General features: G+C 50.1%; 1 long non-coding RNA gene across 2 annotated transcripts in view; it reads right to left on the bottom strand.

Moving 5' to 3' along the window:
- The window catches only part of LOC140429876 (uncharacterized), a 128,350-nt gene that overhangs the window by 19,817 nt on the left and 91,074 nt on the right, over nucleotides 1-17,459 (bottom strand). The window contains exon 1 of one of the 2 annotated variants that reach the window (XR_011949228.1): nucleotides 11,124-11,219. The exons of the other annotated variant lie outside the window; for it this stretch is intronic. This is a non-coding gene — a long non-coding RNA (uncharacterized lncRNA). Of the gene's footprint in view, nucleotides 1-11,123; nucleotides 11,220-17,459 lie in introns of those variants that run through there. 2 annotated transcript variants of the gene reach the window in all.

The following is a 17,459-nucleotide window of genomic DNA, read 5'->3' as shown; positions in this document are numbered from 1 at the left end:
GACCTCATTAAGTGGCTCAATTAATGTTTTTTACCGGTGACGGCCTCGCTGGCTTGAGCGTCGGGAAGCTTGCGGCAGTTCCCGCTCGCTACCACACTTAGAAACTTTTCCATTAAATCACGCCCAATGTTTATTTCTTTATAACAGCAACGTTTAAAAGCACATAGACCAGGTAAAGATGTAAAAGGGAGGAGAGGAAGTGGAATGCTCCCATTCAAGAATATTGGCCGGGATCCTCCCCTAACCGGCGGTGCGGGCCATATCGGCGCCGAGGAGTGGCGTGAACCACTCCAGCGTTGGGCCGCCAGGAAAGTGCTGAATCCTCCACACCTTCAGGGGCTTGGCTGGCGCCGACGGGGTTGGCACCATGCCAATCGGCGCCGAAGGACTTAGCGCCGCGTCCACTGGCGCCGAAGGGCATCCGCATCCGGCGCGAGTTGGCACATGCATGGGTGTGTGCTGGCATGATCCCAACGCATGCGCAGGGGGATTCATCGCCACACCGGCCATGGCAACGTTTACAGCGGCCGGCGTGGAGAGAAAGAGTGCCCCCACGCACAGGCCCGCCCACGGATCGGTGGGCCCCAATCGCGGGCCAGGCCACCGTGGGGACAACCCCCGGGGCCAGATCCCCCAGCAACCCCCCGAGGACTCCGCAGGCCGCCCCCAGCAGAGCCAGGTCCCGCCGGTAAGGACCTTGTTTGATTTACGCCAGCAGGACTGGCCGAAAACGGGCGGCCACTCGGCCCATCGCGGAGCGCAGGATCGCCGGGGGGACCACTGCCAACGGCCCCCGACCGACGCGACGCGATTCCTCCCCCCACCCCCCCCCCCGCAAAACCGGCGCCGGAGAATCCAGCAGCCGGCGTCGGGGCGGGATTCACGCCGCCCCCCGCTGATTCTCCGGCCCGGAGGGGGGTCGGAGAATCCCGCCTTATGTCTTGGTTATTACATTGAGCTCACAGTCTTCCAGTTGTAGCTCTGCCTGATCCACGATCAGTTTGGACAGTTCTTAGCTGGGGTGTGAGGGAATGAATCACTGCTTTGATGAATCTCTGTCCTGCAAAGTGAAGCAACGTAGCATCTTTCTACCCAAGCCCCTCTCTTTAAAAATCAAGATGCCAACACTCCACTGGACTGTTCATGATGATATCAAAGTATAAACCGTAACTATTCAATTGGACTAAAATTCCAGCATTTGGGAGAAAAAATTGAAAATCCAAAATTTAAGATGCTGATCTTGCACATAAACTAGTTTTTGGCTGCTGTCTTATTCTGATAGCAGTGGTATGCCATTCCAGATACTTGTAAACATGCAGGTTTTTAGTTTGGGTCGAACAGAATGATAGGCCACAGGTTGATGACAGCTAAAAAAGTAAGAAGTCTTACAACACCAGGTTAAAGTCCAACAGTGTTTGTTTCGATGTCACTAACTTTCGGAGCACTGCTCCTTCCTCAGGTGAATGAAGAGGTATGTTCCAGAAACATATATATATAATAACATTGCCCATTTTCCTCAAGTGTTGAGCAGATGAGGGTTCAGGATTGCAGACCAATGATCCAAGAAACACAATGACGTGTCACCATGTGTCTGTCTTCTAAGATGCATTCATCTAAAGAGGAAGAGCAAAACAATGAAAACGAGGGCACATCCTGCGTCATCTGCTGCAAGTATTTGCTCAAATAAATGTTATCTCCCTCCGCAGCGATGCTCAGAATTTCAATATTAAAACCATCAGTTGGCCATGGGCGGTGGTTATTACCGCTGCCAAGTCATTATCCACTGGTGCGAATAATGGACCTGTGTGCGATCTGAACATTCCAAACAAGAACATGAACATATTGTAAGACTTCATTATCATAATGGACACAAAATCCTTATTTCGACTCACACGCACGTTGGAAACTTTCTGGCAGTGAGAATTTAAAACCGTTTCCTTCGAAAGAATTTTTTTCTCTTCGCAGTAAAAAGACGTACATGGTTGAACCACATTAGCATAACCTTGTGAAGTCTGTCCAAAACAAGTGCTTTTCTCAAAGAGTTTGGACTTGAGGTTTAATGGCACTTCAGCCAGGACTCTTTGTTTATAGTGGCAGGCTTGCAATCATAGAGTTTGCTACAGTTAGTCTGGATAAATTTAACATAATTAATGTTAGTCAATAACCCTTTAGTGCAATCCTTCACATATCGATGAAATGGAGCACATTGAAAGCCCATGTCTCATCTCAAAAATTATCGTTGATTCAAAGACAAACCCTTGACATGTTAAGAAAATGAACCATGTGACACAAAAAAAAACAAGTGTTCATTCCAGGGCTGGTTGCTGAAGTCGGTGGCCAAGCATTCCGTTCGCCACTGACCTTGAGGAAATCTGCATACAAGAGGATTGAGTCCAATCTGTGGGGCAGTTTTCCCCTTTCCCGATGGCAATTTAATATCTAGTGCCAAGTCAGGGGGACGTTTTGGCATACAGCAGCATGGTAGCACAGTGGTTATCACAGTTGCTTCACAACTCCAGGGTCCCAGGTTCGATCCCCTGCTGGAGCAACTTTTGAACTTCTGCATTATTCTGGGCAGATTCCCTAAATTGCTGTCAGTTTAAGTGAAATAATGACAGTGAACATTGACATTTCTGGAGTCATTGGCTGGGATTCTCCAATCCCGTGGCCAAGTTCTGAAGCCGGCGTGAAAAGCGGCACGAGCAACTCCGGCGTCAACGGTCCTCAAGTGGCACGTATGCCCCCTTCTTAGGGGGCTAGTACGGCGCTGGAGTGGTATCCGCAGCTCCGGCGACCAAACGCCGGCGCGCCACGGCCGTGCGAGTCCACGCATGCACGCCACAGCCGGCCTGAGTCCGTGCATGCGCATGAGTTCCTGTCTCCGCGCCGGCCCCCGGGCAATATGGCGGAGCCCTACAGGGGCCCTGCGCGGAGGAACAAAGGCCCCCCACAGAACTAGCCCGCCCGCCGATCGGTAGGCCCCGATCACAGACCAGGCCGCCGTTGAGGCTCCCCCCCGGGGTTGGACCACCCCGCCCCCCCCCCACCAGGACAGTCCCCGCAGCCAGATGTCCAAGGTCCCGCCGGGTGGGACCACATGTAACCCACGCCGGCGGGACTCAGCCGAACTCGGAGGGCACTCGGCCCGTTGAGGCCCGGAGAATCGCCGGGGGGGGGGCGCTTTCAACGGCCCCTCATCAGCACGCCGGCGGTCCTGCGGGCGCCCGATAATCGCGAAGGAGAATCAGCGAGCCGGCGTCGGGACGGCGTGGTGCGATTCTTGCGCCCCCCCCCCCTAAGCGATTCTCAGACTCAGCGCGGGGTCGGAGAATCCCGGCCATTGTCTCTCTGATCAGCTTCCTCTGAATGTGAAGGAAGGCCTCACTTCCATTTAGGTTCCTTGCATCGAGGCATGCTGGAGATTGAGAAAGCAGAATGCGGGATACATTAACTTTGTTGATTTTAAACATGAACCACCCATGAAAATTAAAACATATGACTGTCAGAGAGTTAAAATGGGAACGAATGAATATGGCAGAAATGTGTTGAAAAAAACATCTCAAGACCACAGGTTCTCACTTTGGGTGTAATAAAATTTCAATATCAAAATCAAATAGGGAAGAAATCAACAATTTGCACGTGTAATTTCCAGTATATTATGATTGTAGCTGTATAATGTTTTGTTTCTCTGCAGTGTTTTGAGGGTGTGTTTTTTAAAGATACCGTTTAAATTTTTTATTTTCCTGGCTGGATTTTTGAAAAATAAACGCTGGACAGTCTCAACAGACAATGGAAAACTGTCCAGATTGTAGCAATCCACACAATCTTACATTCCACCAAGTGGGATGAAGAAAAAGACACTAATTCCCCTGGGGAGTGTGAAAACCACATTACCTGTTGTCTTCACAACATCCTGAGACTTCTCAATTGTTTCCGAGAAAGGATATCAAAAGTCAATGACATGTTCTGAAACAATAACTGCAGCAGGTGTGAACTAATACAATTTCTCTGGAATCAAGAGCTAACAAGGTACTTTAAGGACTCCTTTAACAAGCAGGATAGAGAGAACAAAAGTCATTGCTGTACTGAAGACAGGTTTGAAGCTGTGTGCCCTCTCTGCCTCTCTCTCTCAGAAGTTCTGCCTGGTTTTGCAAAGTAACCATACTGATCAGAGAAATCGACTGCGCACCAAAATCTTTTGAGATAAAATGTGGAAATTGGCTCCCTACAATTACACCCAGGAAGGCAACTGAACAAACCAGCTGCACCATAGAATTGCAATGTTGAGAACAGCGAAAGAACAGCTAACTATATACTCTTCTATTTTATTTTTCACGAAATGCAAAAATTCTACAAGCCTCTTACACTGCCATTTGTGCTGGGATGTGTGTGTGTTGACCCAGATGAATGTGACATATAAATGGTGATTGCAATTTACCTAGTTTTTTTTAGTGAGGCAAATAGTTTTTTTAATAAACCACGAGGGAGTCCACACCGAGTTGAGAAAGAAATAAAGTTTATTTACAATACTATTATTTATACAGTTCAAAAGATCCCAGCCGGGCCTCTCCTTATGTCAGTACCTTAACTGGCCGACTTGATACAAAAGTTTTGCTATACAGGGTTTAGGATTCCCCGCCCTCTTTAACGGGGGAGTTTGTAATCAGTGAGGCTCACAGGGAGTTTAATCGTTGCCGCATCGTAAGTCCCGTGTGGGTTATGACACTCCTCATCCCTCCCCAAAGTCTGAAGAATCCTCCGATGACTGTGGCGATGATGGGCACCAGACTCGCTTTGATTCCGGTTGTGCGTCATGCACCCACGCCGCAGGATCGGGCGGTGTGTACTGGAAAGGCAAACATTGTTTCCGACTGGAACGCCAAATCGAAATTTCTGCCGGAGGCTGCTGCACTGCGGATTCTCCATTGGAGATCACCGATGGTTGAGTCTCCATCTCTGAATCAGTGTCAATGATCTCTCTTATGTCAATATCTTGACTACCTTGGGGTTCTGGTCTGGCCTACTCAGGCATCAGATTCGGCTTGATAAAACTTTTTGTTCCTGAGGAACTTTTCGAAGAATCGGTCGCCTGGAACGTAATGTGATCCAAATGTTTTTGCATTACTCGACCCTGGACTTGTATCGGGTTGTAAACTGGCCCTATTTGGGGTGTTATGGTCCTGGAGGTCCACTAGGTGCCTTCTGCAAAATTTCATACATACGCTGCGTCCACTGGTACAAAGAACCTGGGCAATCGACATCGAACAGGTCAATGCCCTGGCAAGTCCTCATTGTGGTGCACTTTCCTGCCGGCAGGGGCTGTTTAGCGCAGGGCTAAATCGTTGGCTTTGAAAGCAGACCAAGGCAGGCCAGCAGCACGGTTCAATTCCCGTAACAGCCTCCCCGAACAGGCGCCGGAATGTGGCGACTAGGGGCTTTTCACAGTAACTTAATTGAAGCCTACTTGTGACAATAAGCGATTTTCATTCCATTTAATTTCATATCCGGGAAGACCATGCAAAGCCGTGTCCGAAGCCTCCATTCCATCAGCATCTCTGCTGGGACCACCCCAATCATGGCATGCGGAGTGGTACTGTAGCAAAACCAGAATGTAGACAGCCTAGTGTCCATCGACCCCAATGACTGTTTCCGTAACCCGCATTCAGAAACCTAGAGAACTCTTCGGTCGTAAAAGATATGCCAATGTCTGTGACTAACACCATGGGTAAGCCATGGGTAATAAATGAAAAAATGCATATTTTCAATTGTTGCCCTGGAGGTGATCGCTCCCATCTTGTGGTCTTCCAGCCATTTGGAATGGGCGTCGATTAGCTGAAAGAACATCAACTCCTGAAACAGGCTGGAAAAATCAGCTTGCAACCCGCACGTGGCTGCCCTGGCCATACCTAGGTGTGAAGGGGCATGGCTAACAGGAGCTTCTGGTGCTCCTGACAGATGGTACATTGTTGGGCCAATCGTTCCATGTCAGTATCCAGGCCTGGCCACCAGACGTAGCTGCGTGCTAATATTTCATTTTTGACCCTCGCGAGTGTCCGTGATAGAGGTCTTGCAGTATTAAATCGTGGTCCTTTTGCGGGATGACGACATACTTATCCCAAAGCAGGACACGGTCCGATACACCAAATTTGGACATTTTGGATGAATAAGCCAGTAATTCACCTGGAAACTGTTGATGCCGTCCGCCAGATAATATGAGATGTCAAACTTTGGAAACAACTGGGTAGTTTGGGTTCACTCATGGACCTAGACACTCTGACTGGCATCGAGTCCATAAAATTAAGGCGGCAACCACTTTGTCTGCTGTTGGAGGAGACAGGGTGGGGGGTGCTGGTCGGCATGGGTAGCCAGCTCAACCCATCGGCATTCGCAATCTGGTGCCCGGCCGATGTTTCAACGTGTTATCATAGGCGGCCAACAAAATGGCCTACCCAGGATCCTCGTGGAAGCTGTAGGTGGGATGTCCTTGGCTTCCTTGAATAAATTGAACAATGGTTTGTGATCGATGATGATGGTTAATGGCAGCCGTACACATATTGGTGAAATTTCTTGACTACAGAAATCACCACCAGGCTCTCTTTCTCTATCTGTGCATACTTGTGTTAGGGTACAGTCAATGTCCAGGAGGTGAAGACTATTGGCTGATTCCTGCTATCGGCCATCGTATGTGAGAGGACGGCACCAATGCCGTACAGCAACACGTCGCACATGACGATGAGAGGCTTTGCGGGGTCATGGTGAGTTAGCACCCCGGAACCGAAAGCTGCTTCTTCACTTGCCTGAAAGCCATTTCTTGCAGCCTGCGCCACCCGCACTCTTGCTTTTTCGGCAAAAGCAGATGTAGGGGCGCCAACATCATTGTGAGATTTGGGATGAACTTGCCATAATAGTTCATGAACCCTATAAACGATTGGAGCTCTATGGCACTCGTAAGGACTGGGGCTAGTTAACTGACGCGCACCTTCTCTGCAACTGGGTGTAAGCCCTCACGGTCCACCCGATAGCCCAAGTACACCACTTCCTTCGCATGGAAAACGCATTTGGCTCTTCGCAGTCGGACGCCAGACTCAGAAAAATGCCCATCAACTTCCGCCAGGTTGTCCAAATGCTCCTGCTTAGTCACTCTGGTGACCAGCACGGCGCCTAAATATACCGCAACATGCAGTAACCCACTCAGGATGTTCTCCAATACCCGGTGGAATATAGCACAGGCCGATCACACACCGAAGGGCAACCTGGTGTACTTGTACAGGCCACGGCGTGTGTTGATCGTGACGTAATGGCGGGAGGCCGAGCCCAATTTGAGTTGCAAATATGTATGACTCATATCAAGTTTAGTAAATGAAAGTTCACCTACTAATTTAGCATGAGGGTCCTCAATGTGGGGTACCAAGTAGAGGTCCAAATGCGAAGCCGTATTTACTGTCCGTTTGTAATCCATGTATAACTAGACCGCCTTGACCGGCTTCAACACTGGAACCACTAACACCGCCCAATCTGCAAAGTGCACAGACCAGATGATCCCTAATTCTTCATGCTGGCTGAGCTCAGCCTTCAATTTTGCTAGAAATGCATAAGGGAGTGTGAAGGCTCTAAAATAACTCAGCTATGCATCCCAGTCGACATGGATTTTGGCCACTGTGTCCTTAATTTTCCCAAAATCGGGCAGAAAGACTGCAGGGTCCTTTCCCAGTATGCCGCCCCCCCCACCCCCACCCCGCCGGATTCCATTTGGAAGATGTGTTGCCTATCCAAGTGTAGGCGGCTCTACCAATCATGGCCTAAGAGCTTGGGCCATGTCCCTTCACTACAATTAGCGGGTGATGCATTGACTGCCATCCATAAATCACCGGGGCCATGATGGTCCTGTTACATCCAGTGGCTCACTGGTGTAAGTGGCCATTCGGGCCTCAGTGTCCCTCAGATCCAAACACTGTATCCCTTTCTTAATGTGGGTGAAAATTTGACTCTACATAATGGAAACTGCAGCGCCAGTAACAAGCTCCATACCTGATAGGTGCCCATTTACTTGTACTGTGATTTTGATGGGCACAACCTGAGGTGCCGCTACACAATTGAACTGCATGCAATCCTTCTCCTCTGATTCATCCAGAGGAATGTGTGGGCACAAGGCAGATGTCTACCTCGACTGGAGTGCTGGAATCACTTGCTGCCCTGCTGCTTGCGCTCATGTCATGGCCTGCAGCCACATGCCCCTCTGTAGGATCTGGAGTGGTATTCCATTGGGATGACTCTGTCTTCGACCAATGGGCTGGGCCTGCATGGTGCTCAGCCCAGGGCGGGGTGTTGCCCCTAGGAGGTGTTGACCGCCGGGAGACAGCGCTCCCTCAGGCGTCCACTTCCATTCCTCACATTTCCTGCACCCCTTGTTCGGCACTCTCACGAGAGAGTGAAATTTGCACAGCTTGCTGCAGGTTTAGGGATGGTTTGGCCAGCAATTACTTTTGAGTGGCCACATTATTGATGCTGTACACCAAGCAGTTCATAGAATCATAGAACCTACAGTGCAGAAGGAGGCCACTCGGCCCATCGAGTCTGCACCGGCCCTTGGAAAGGGCACCCTACCCAAGCCCATGCCTCCACCCCATTCCCATAACCCAGCAACCCCACCCAACCCTTTGGACACTAAGAGGCAATTTAGCATGGCCTATCCAGCTAACCCGCACATCTTTGGACTGTGGGAGGAAATCAGAGCACCCGGAGGAAACCCACGCAGACACGGGGAGAACGTGCAGACTCCGCACAGTCACCCAATGCCGAAATTGAATCCGGGTCCCTGGAGCTGTGAGGCAGAAGTGCTAACCACTGTGCCACCGTGCCGCCCCAATTGCGCAGCATTTCCGACAGGGACGTACTATATTCACAGAATTCAGCTATCTTTCGTAATCTTGACAAAAAGGTGGGGTCCTTTCCGCTGTATTAAAGTGATAACTCTGCACAATTACGGATGGTATCAGGTTGAAATTTGCCTCACTAGCATTCCTACCTGCTCAAAAGTATGAATGTCAGGCACTGCCGGATAGGTGAGGTTCCGTATCACACCATAAGTATGTACGCCGCAGGCCATTAACAAAATGACTGCCTGGTGATCATTCTCTGTGATACTGTTGGCCCTGAAAAAGTAATGCATTCTCTCCGCATACTGAGTCTAATCTTCCAAATTGGGGTCAAACACATCTGGGGCAGGATTGTGCCTTCTGGGGACTAAGTCCCCACGCCCGCCGGAAAATGGGCGGGAGTCACTCCTGACTTTTTCCTAGAAAGTCCGGAGGTGATTTTCTGTCTTCAAGAGGGCCAGCAGGGCCCCGGCATGCGTCCTGCAGCTCCGGCTGCCGGCGGGGACCTGTCGTCATTCCCGTGCGGCCGTCCATGCGCGCGGCGGCTGGCCGCGGGTCCGCATACACGCACGGCGGCCGTCTTCGCGCCTGCTCCCGTGCAATATGGCGGTGCCCTACAGGGGCCCAGCATGGAGGAACATAGGCCTCCACCGATCGCGGGCCTAGCCACCGTGGAGGCCCCCCCAGAGTCGGATCCCCCGCCCCCCCCACCAGGACGGCCCCCGCAGCCAGAACGCCAAAGTCCTGCCGGGTGGGACCACATGTGAACCACGTCAGCGGAACGCGGTGGGCACTCAGCCCATCGAGGGCGGAGAATTGCCGCGGGAGCCGCTTTCAATGCCCCCCGACCGGCGCCGCGGCGATAGCGCGCCACTGCTGGCAATTCTCCGGTCGCCGGAGAATCGCGTGCCAGCGTGGGTGCCTAATTTGGGCAATTCTCCGGCCCTGCGCTGAGCGTGTTTTTGACGCGGAGGGTCAGAGAATCCCGCCCCTAATCTTCCAAACAGAGGCATGATAAATGGAAAGAGTTCGACCTATATCCAGCAGGGTTAGTGTGGTGGCTTAACCGACAGAGTTACAGCGTAGACAGAAAACCAGTTAATCCCTCCTCGCCAGTTTAATAGGCCATGACAGAGTCCATACCAAATCGAGAAAGAAAGAAATGTTTATTTACAATAACTATTCTTTACACCGTTTGAAAGATCCCAGCCAGGGCAAAATTCTCCGTAAACTGTGCAAATCAGTCCGGCATCGCGCCACCCCAAAGGTGCGGAATCCTCCGCATCTTGACCGGCCGAGCCCTAACCTTGAGGGGCTAGGCCCGCGCCGGACTGATTTCCGCCCCGCCAGCTGGCGGGAAAGGCCTTTAGTGCCCCGCCAGCTGGCGGGAAAGGCCTTTAGTGCCCTGCCAGCTGGCGCAGAAATGACATTGCCGGGCAGCGCATGCGCGGGAGCGTCAGCGGCCGCTCACGGCATCTCCGCACATGCGCTGTGGAGGGAGTCTCTTCCGCCTACACCATGGTGGAGACCGTGGCGAAGGCGGAAGGAAAAGAGTGCCCCCATGCCTCCACGGATTGGTGGGCCCTGATCGCGGGCCAGGCCACCGTGGGGGCACCCCCCGGGGCCAGATCGCCCCGCACCGCGCCCAGGACCCCAGAGCCCACCCGCGCCGCTTTGTCCCGCCGGTAAGAGAGGTGGTTTAATCCACGCCGGCGGGACAGGCAGTCTAGCAGCGGGACTTCGGCCCATCCGGGCCGGAGAATCGCAGGGGGGCGTGGGGGGGGGGTGCCAACCGGCGCGGCGCGATTCCCGCCCCCGCCGAATATCCGGTGCCAGAGAATTCGGCAACCGGCGGGGGCGGGATTCACGCCAGCCCCCGGCGATTCTCCGACCCGGCGGGGGGTCGGAGAATCACGCCCCAGGTCTCTGCTGCTGTCGGTACCCAAACTGGCCGACTTTATACAAAAGTTTATACAAAAGTTTAACTATACATAGTTAGGGTCCCCTACCCCCTTTAACGGGGGAGCTTGTCGTCAGCGAGGCTCACGTGGGGTTTAATCATTGTCACTTCGTAAGTCCCATGCGGGTTATCACAGTTTCAATAAACATATCTCGTTTTATGTTCAAGCTAAGAAAACCTGTCCAGCTAATTCTTTACAATCTGAAAGTTTAAATGGTGGCACTCCTACAGAATTGGCAAAGCACACCCTCTCTATTTTCACAAAACAAATCCTGTTACAGTCAGACCTGGAGTGGGAGGGTACGTGGGTCATTTCACCCCTCCTCAGGTGATGGTACCAGGGACTTCCCTTTTTCACAGCCTTCATTGTCGGTGTTCGAAGGAAATGGGGCATGTAACTCTGAAAGCTGACAAACCTCTTCAGTGCCGCAAATTAGCCAGAGTGTAAATGGCAGCTTCGTTGCTATAGTAGGTGAACTCTGGGTCAGCACCCAGGTTTGGGCAATTCGCTGCCTGGCATTGACATTCAAGCTTCACTGGGACCAAGGCTAAATTTAATTAATCTCCTCAAGGAAATTATGGAAAATCCCTTGGGGACAGGGAGGCGACAAAGGGTGGAGTCCTTCAAATAATTCAACCAAAGGCTAACATTGGAAGTATCTGTTTCATGGATCGGATGTAGCAGAATAGAAGAAAAAGTAAAAAAATAAATAACAGATGTGTGATAACTTGCTTCTCTCACATTACCTTTCTCTGCTACAGTCCTCCCACAAAACTTACATTTCTGAAACTAGCAGAATGCTTGCATTATATCTTGTGCATACCAGAAGTTGATTTTATACCAACAGCATAATTAATCTGTATTCCAAACTAGGTGGTATAAAATGATTTCTTTATGGTACTTTAAGGACATGTTAAAGGGAGACATTTTATAAGTTATATCAAACTATTTGTTAAAAAACCACTGTTGAAAGACCAGAGGGGGAATGTTCAATTCTAGCTCACACTGGGCTGGCGGTGGTTCGTATTTGAAGGTTCGTATTTGAGGCTCACCTGGAACATTATGTAGAGTTACAAGCGTGCATCAATCAGTAAGAGGAATGTTCAGGAAATCTAACCCTCCATACTGCTGTATTCCAAAAAAATATAACAAGTGATCGGGTCCCAAGCTTGAGAATAGCAGGGAGAAAGGCATGATGTTACATTCTGCAATCTCCTTTGGGGTGATACTGATGCCTTTTGCAGACTCTCCTCGCTATAACCTCCAGACTAGTTTATCATCATATATTTTCACAAGTGGGTTCTGATCAGGTGACAGGTGGCTATTGGTACATAATGGAGGACAACCCATATTGATGAAGAACTTCAATCTCCCATTGTTAAAGCTATCAAGATGCCATCGAAACAGAGAGGGGCTCCATAGCACCCTCCTTGCATAATGATTTTCATTAGTTGTTCCTTGTCCCTGGCAGTTTCTGCAGTCATGAAGCCTGGTGGCCTCTTTCCTTATATATTACAGAGAGTTCAGCCTATGGTAGGTTTGAGATCTTTCCGAGGGGAACTGCCTTGGCATGAGGTTGGATTCTCCACCACGCTGCGCCGGCGGGATTTTCCGTTACTCCAGCCGGTCAATGGGGTTTCCCATTGTGGGACAGCCCCACGCTGTCGGGAAACCCCCGGGCACTGGCAAAACGGAGAATCCCGCCGGCGGAGAATCCCGTCCACTATCCCTGGTAATTTGTTTTCACAGGCTGCTAGAAACTTGACTAATTTGCAGGCGAGGTGATTTCTGCAGCCATTTTAAAACACAATGGGTGGGATTCTCTGATCCTGAGGCTAAGTGTTGACGCCATCGTAAACATCATCGCGTTTCTCGGCGGTGTCAACGTGGCCTTAGGCGCAGCGATTCTTGATTCTTACCCGTATAGGGGGCCAGCATGGCAGATGGGCGCTGTGGGTCTGCGCATGCACAGTGGCTCCCTTCTCCGCGCCGGCTCCGACGCAACATGGTATAGGGCTAGAGGGGCCAGCGGTGAACAAAAGAGGCCCCCAGCCCGAGAGGCCAGCCTGCCGATCGGTTGGCCCAGATCGCGGGCCAGGCCACAGCGGAGACCCCCCCGGGTTCAGACCTCCCTCCCCCCCCCCCCACCAGACTGCCCCCGGATGCATGCACGTCGAGGTCCCGCCAGGTAAGAGCAGGTGTGAATGGCGCCGGTGGGACTCGGGTTTTTTTGTGTGGCCGCTCGGCCCATCCCGGGCGGAGAATCGCCGGGGGGGCCGCGTAGAGCGGCCCCCGACCGGTGGCGCGCCGACCCCGCCGGCACCAATGGTTCTCCGGAAAATCGGTGGAACGGCATCGCGGCGGCATCGCACGATTTGCGCCCGTCCCGGCGATTCTCTGGCCCGGCCTGGGCTGAGAGAACCCCGGCCATTGTCCTTGAAGTCCTGCTTCTTTCCACTTTTAAAAATAATCCAAAGTATTATACCAGCTGATGAAATCAACAATTACTATTACACATTGCACATCATCGTAAAACCTATTGAATATAGTACCTCCCCAAAAGTAGTGGTGACCTTTAGATTGGATGATGTGGGAATTTTTACTGGGCGACTATTTTGAATTGTATCATACATTACTTTGTTGTGTCAGTAAATTCTACAAAATTGCAGACGTTCTGCATCTCTGGACAGCATTTAGCCCAACTCCACTGTACTGCTAACTTCCTGCGTGAAGGGCAGCACGGTGGCGCTGTGGGTTCGCCCTGCAGTCTCACGGCGCCGAGGTCCCAGGTTCGATCCCGGCTCTGGGTCACTATCCGTGTGGAGTTTGCACATTCTCCCCGTGTTTGCGTGGCTTTCGCCCCCACAACCCAAAGGTGAGCAAGGTCGGTGGATTGAACACACTAAATTGCCCCTTAATTGGAACAAATGATTTGGGTACTCTAAATCTATTTTAAAAAAACTTCCTGCGTGCACATGTTTGACTGACATCCTTTCCATTTGAATGTTAAACTGAAAATCTTAATAAAAATAACAAGGCCAGCACCCCACCCCCGACACTCCCATTATATAACCTTTAAAGGTTGCGGAGGAGAATTTAAAATTGGCAAATATTCTTTGCAATTAGGTGTAAGTCGATTCTTGTGTGCGGGGGAGGGAGCGCCTGGTAATGTGAGGTCACTTTCCTTGTGAGTGGATATGAATAAATCATTATATTTTTACATCTGAAGCAAGGATTTCAATAATAATCCATCAGGAAACCAAGTTGTAGGCACATTGATCCTAAATCCTATTCAAAACCAGAGAGGCTAAATGGTTTACATAGCTAATCTTATTGCAAGTTTGCTTTTAATTCAAACAACAGAAGAAAAGGCCATTCGCACAGCCCGGTAATTGGTTTTAAGTGTTTAAGCGTGTATATTAAAGAGGGGCTTTAGCCCGTGAAGAACTTTCCTTCCATGGTTCAAGGGACGGTTTAAAGTACAAATGAGCACCGATGGGGAATGATGGTTATCACTTGCTGAGGGGTTAGAGATGATGTAGCTTGGCTTTAGCAGGGGGGTGGGTGACTGCAGGCAGCTGTCAGAACAAACCGCTGAGCTGAACGTCGAGAGACAAAAGCCTCCGCTTGAGCCCAGCCACCCCCACCGTCGTGAAAGACTAAAGGTGGCTTCAGCTGCAGTTTCCTGCACTTCTCCTGCGGGCGAGCTGAGGCTCGTCCCCTTCCGAAGCCCCTGCCTCCCGCGAGCCCCATTGTTGACTGACAGCGAGGCAAAAGGAAAATCAATGTCTTGTCACTTTCTCTGTCCAGCTGCTAGCCTAAACCAGAGGCAGACTCTGAGCTCCACGTTACTGTTGTATAAATGGCTACAACTGCACCAGAAAAAACAGCGAATACATCATTTATAACTATTTCTAACCCATGAGTATCCTTGCTTTACATTTCCCCACACTAGAGATAGCGGCAGCGAAGTAATTTTGGCACCAATGGGGACAGCAGTGTACACATTTATTCTTCTTGCCTTATTTCGGGATCACAGCCTATGATTTAATGATTGTGTTAAAAGACAAATTGAATTATACTACTAAATTTGCTCCCCAAATTAAGAATATAGACAACAAAGGCAGTAGTGTTTATATTCAGTCGAATCAAAAAAACTTGCCGATTATCCAAAAATATATTAAAATGATTTGATGCATACATATATAGAGAGAGAAGGAGAGGGAGCGAGAGAGAGGGGTAGCGAGAGAGGTAAGAAGATGATTTGAGTGCCATTTCCTCAGTTTTATTTCATGGATTGTGAGGCTATAATGATTTTGTCATTCAACATAATGTTGAACATTTTTAATTAAAGGGCACAGTGAAATTGACAGGCGAGGGAGAAGGGAAGTGTTTAAGTTATGTGAATGGGATTCGGGTTTGGGAAGGGGATGGGAGTAGTCTCAGGTGGGGGTGACCTCAGGAGAGGGGTGATCTCGGGAGGGGTGTTTGTCTGGAGGGAGTGATTAAGGAGAGAGATGTTAGGGAAGGCGATGGTCAGGAGGTGGGTGGTCAGGAGGTGGGTGAGCAGGATTCAGGAAGGGGAGTGGTCGCAAGGAGAGTGTAAGTTTGGGGTGTTTGGATTGGGTTGGTGGATTCGAAGACATGGGGGGGGGGGTTGTGGATGGGTGGAATTGGGGGTTTGGAATTCGGAGGAGTTGGGGAGGCATTGGGTTGGGGAGCAACTTAGAGTTCGGCCTCTGGGTTGGGGAGGGGGGGGAGGGAAGGGGGGATGCCGTCTGGTTGGGTGTTGGAGGTGAAGGGAATCTCATGAGATGGGTGATTACTTGGGTGTTAGGTAGTCCGGAGTGTGTGGGTTGTCCTGTGGGGAGCTGAGTCAGAGTGTTCAAAATAATTATGCTGAAGTGAGGGTTTCTAGTGGCGGCTATGAAGGAGTAAGTCGCACATTTGATGGCTCCCGCTCGGGTCGGACTTTTGGACCTTTTACCCCAATTTGTTACCGGACTTGATTTGAAAAATCGATGACAGAGACATTTGTGTACTGAATTCCCACATCGGTGCATGGAGAGGAGGACTGGAAGTACTAGCAAAGGCAGAAACAGACGGACAGAGAAGGCTTGGGCTGAAGCTGCAGTGGGAGACAGCATGGCGGATGACCGGACCTCTGGCTTGTCCACCCAGCGGCCAACGGAGCAGCTGACGCAATTTATGCAGGAGAGCTTTGCCAAGCAGAAGCAGGACTGCTTGGACCCGATTAAAGAGTCAATTGCGCCGCTGGAGCTTAGATTGGATGTCCTAGGTCGGGCGATCCAGAAAGTAGAGAAGGCACTGGCTGAGCAGGAGGAACATCAACTGCAGTGGAGCTGGAGGTAGGGATGCTGAGTGACCAGCAGAAAAGGTTCCTGGAGAAGGTGGAGGACCTAGAGAATAGGTCCCGCCGGCAGAACTTGAGAACTGCTGGGGTCCCAGAGGGGTCCGAAGGAGCGGACGCTGGGGCATACATAGCGGACTTGTGCGAGAAGCTGCTGGGGGATGGGCCATTCTCCCGACCCTTGGAGGTAGACAGGGCTCACAGAACGCTCGCGAGGAAGCCGTGAATAGGAGACCCACCCCCACCCCCGAGGGCAATGGTGTTAGACGTTTTAGTTGCTGTAATATGAAGAGTCTAAAGTTCTGTTCCTTTTTCACAAACGCACATTTATTTCCTTCCAACAGCCTTTGCACAAAACTCTCACTATACATCACCTGACAGAGGCCACCTGAAGCCCCTTTACATATCAGTGTCAATTAATGGATACTTAACATAAATGAGACAACTAATTGCAATGTCTCTTAACCCATTACTTAACAGTCTCCCCTTCCTTGGAGAAAAAAAAAATTAGGTGAAAACAAAATTTCAAGAAACTCAAAAACACACACATGATTTCCCCCTTTTTTTGTTTGGACGAGAAAGAAAAAAAAAACAGTCACAGAAACAAGCGCCCTTCATTAACAATATCCAAAAGTTTCTGTGAACTCACCCCTCTTTTCGTAAAACAGTCTGACAGTTGATAGCTCCTGTTGCCCCATTTAATTTTTGTTATTTCCCCTCTGTCCAACATCTGCTTCAAACTTGCGATGTCTATCCGTAACCTCTTTTCATTGACATTTTTTGTACAGTGCACATTTTCCCACAGGGATTTATTGTCAATGTGACAGTCAATAGGTATATTACCCAAATCCCCTAATCCCAAAATTTCTGTCAATATCATACTTATATAAAAGGCCATCTCCACCGCCTCTACAAGGCTTAATGTCTCAGCAGCCAAAGTGCTTTTCACCACTCTCCTTATTTTCTTTGTTTCCCACACAAGCGGGCAACATTTACCATTGTTCCCCAAAAGGAAAATTATAAAACCTCCTGTGCTTGAAACCCCATCATATAAATTTGCGTAGGACGCATCACTATAAACTATGAGTTTCAAGTGCCTAAGGTCGCCTAAAACCGGGAACTTCAAAACACACTCCTGCATTTTTAGTTTGGCCAACACTTTATTTGCTCTTATTATGTCTTCCAATTTGGGATCATTCATTTTTGTACTTAACTCTAAGACATCAAAACTCACGTCCGGTCTAATCTGTC

This window comes from Scyliorhinus torazame, chromosome 1, assembly GCF_047496885.1.
Source record: "Scyliorhinus torazame isolate Kashiwa2021f chromosome 1, sScyTor2.1, whole genome shotgun sequence".
NCBI classification, from domain to species: Eukaryota; Metazoa; Chordata; class Chondrichthyes; order Carcharhiniformes; family Scyliorhinidae; genus Scyliorhinus; species Scyliorhinus torazame.
This window is presented reverse-complemented; position numbering and strand designations above follow the sequence as displayed.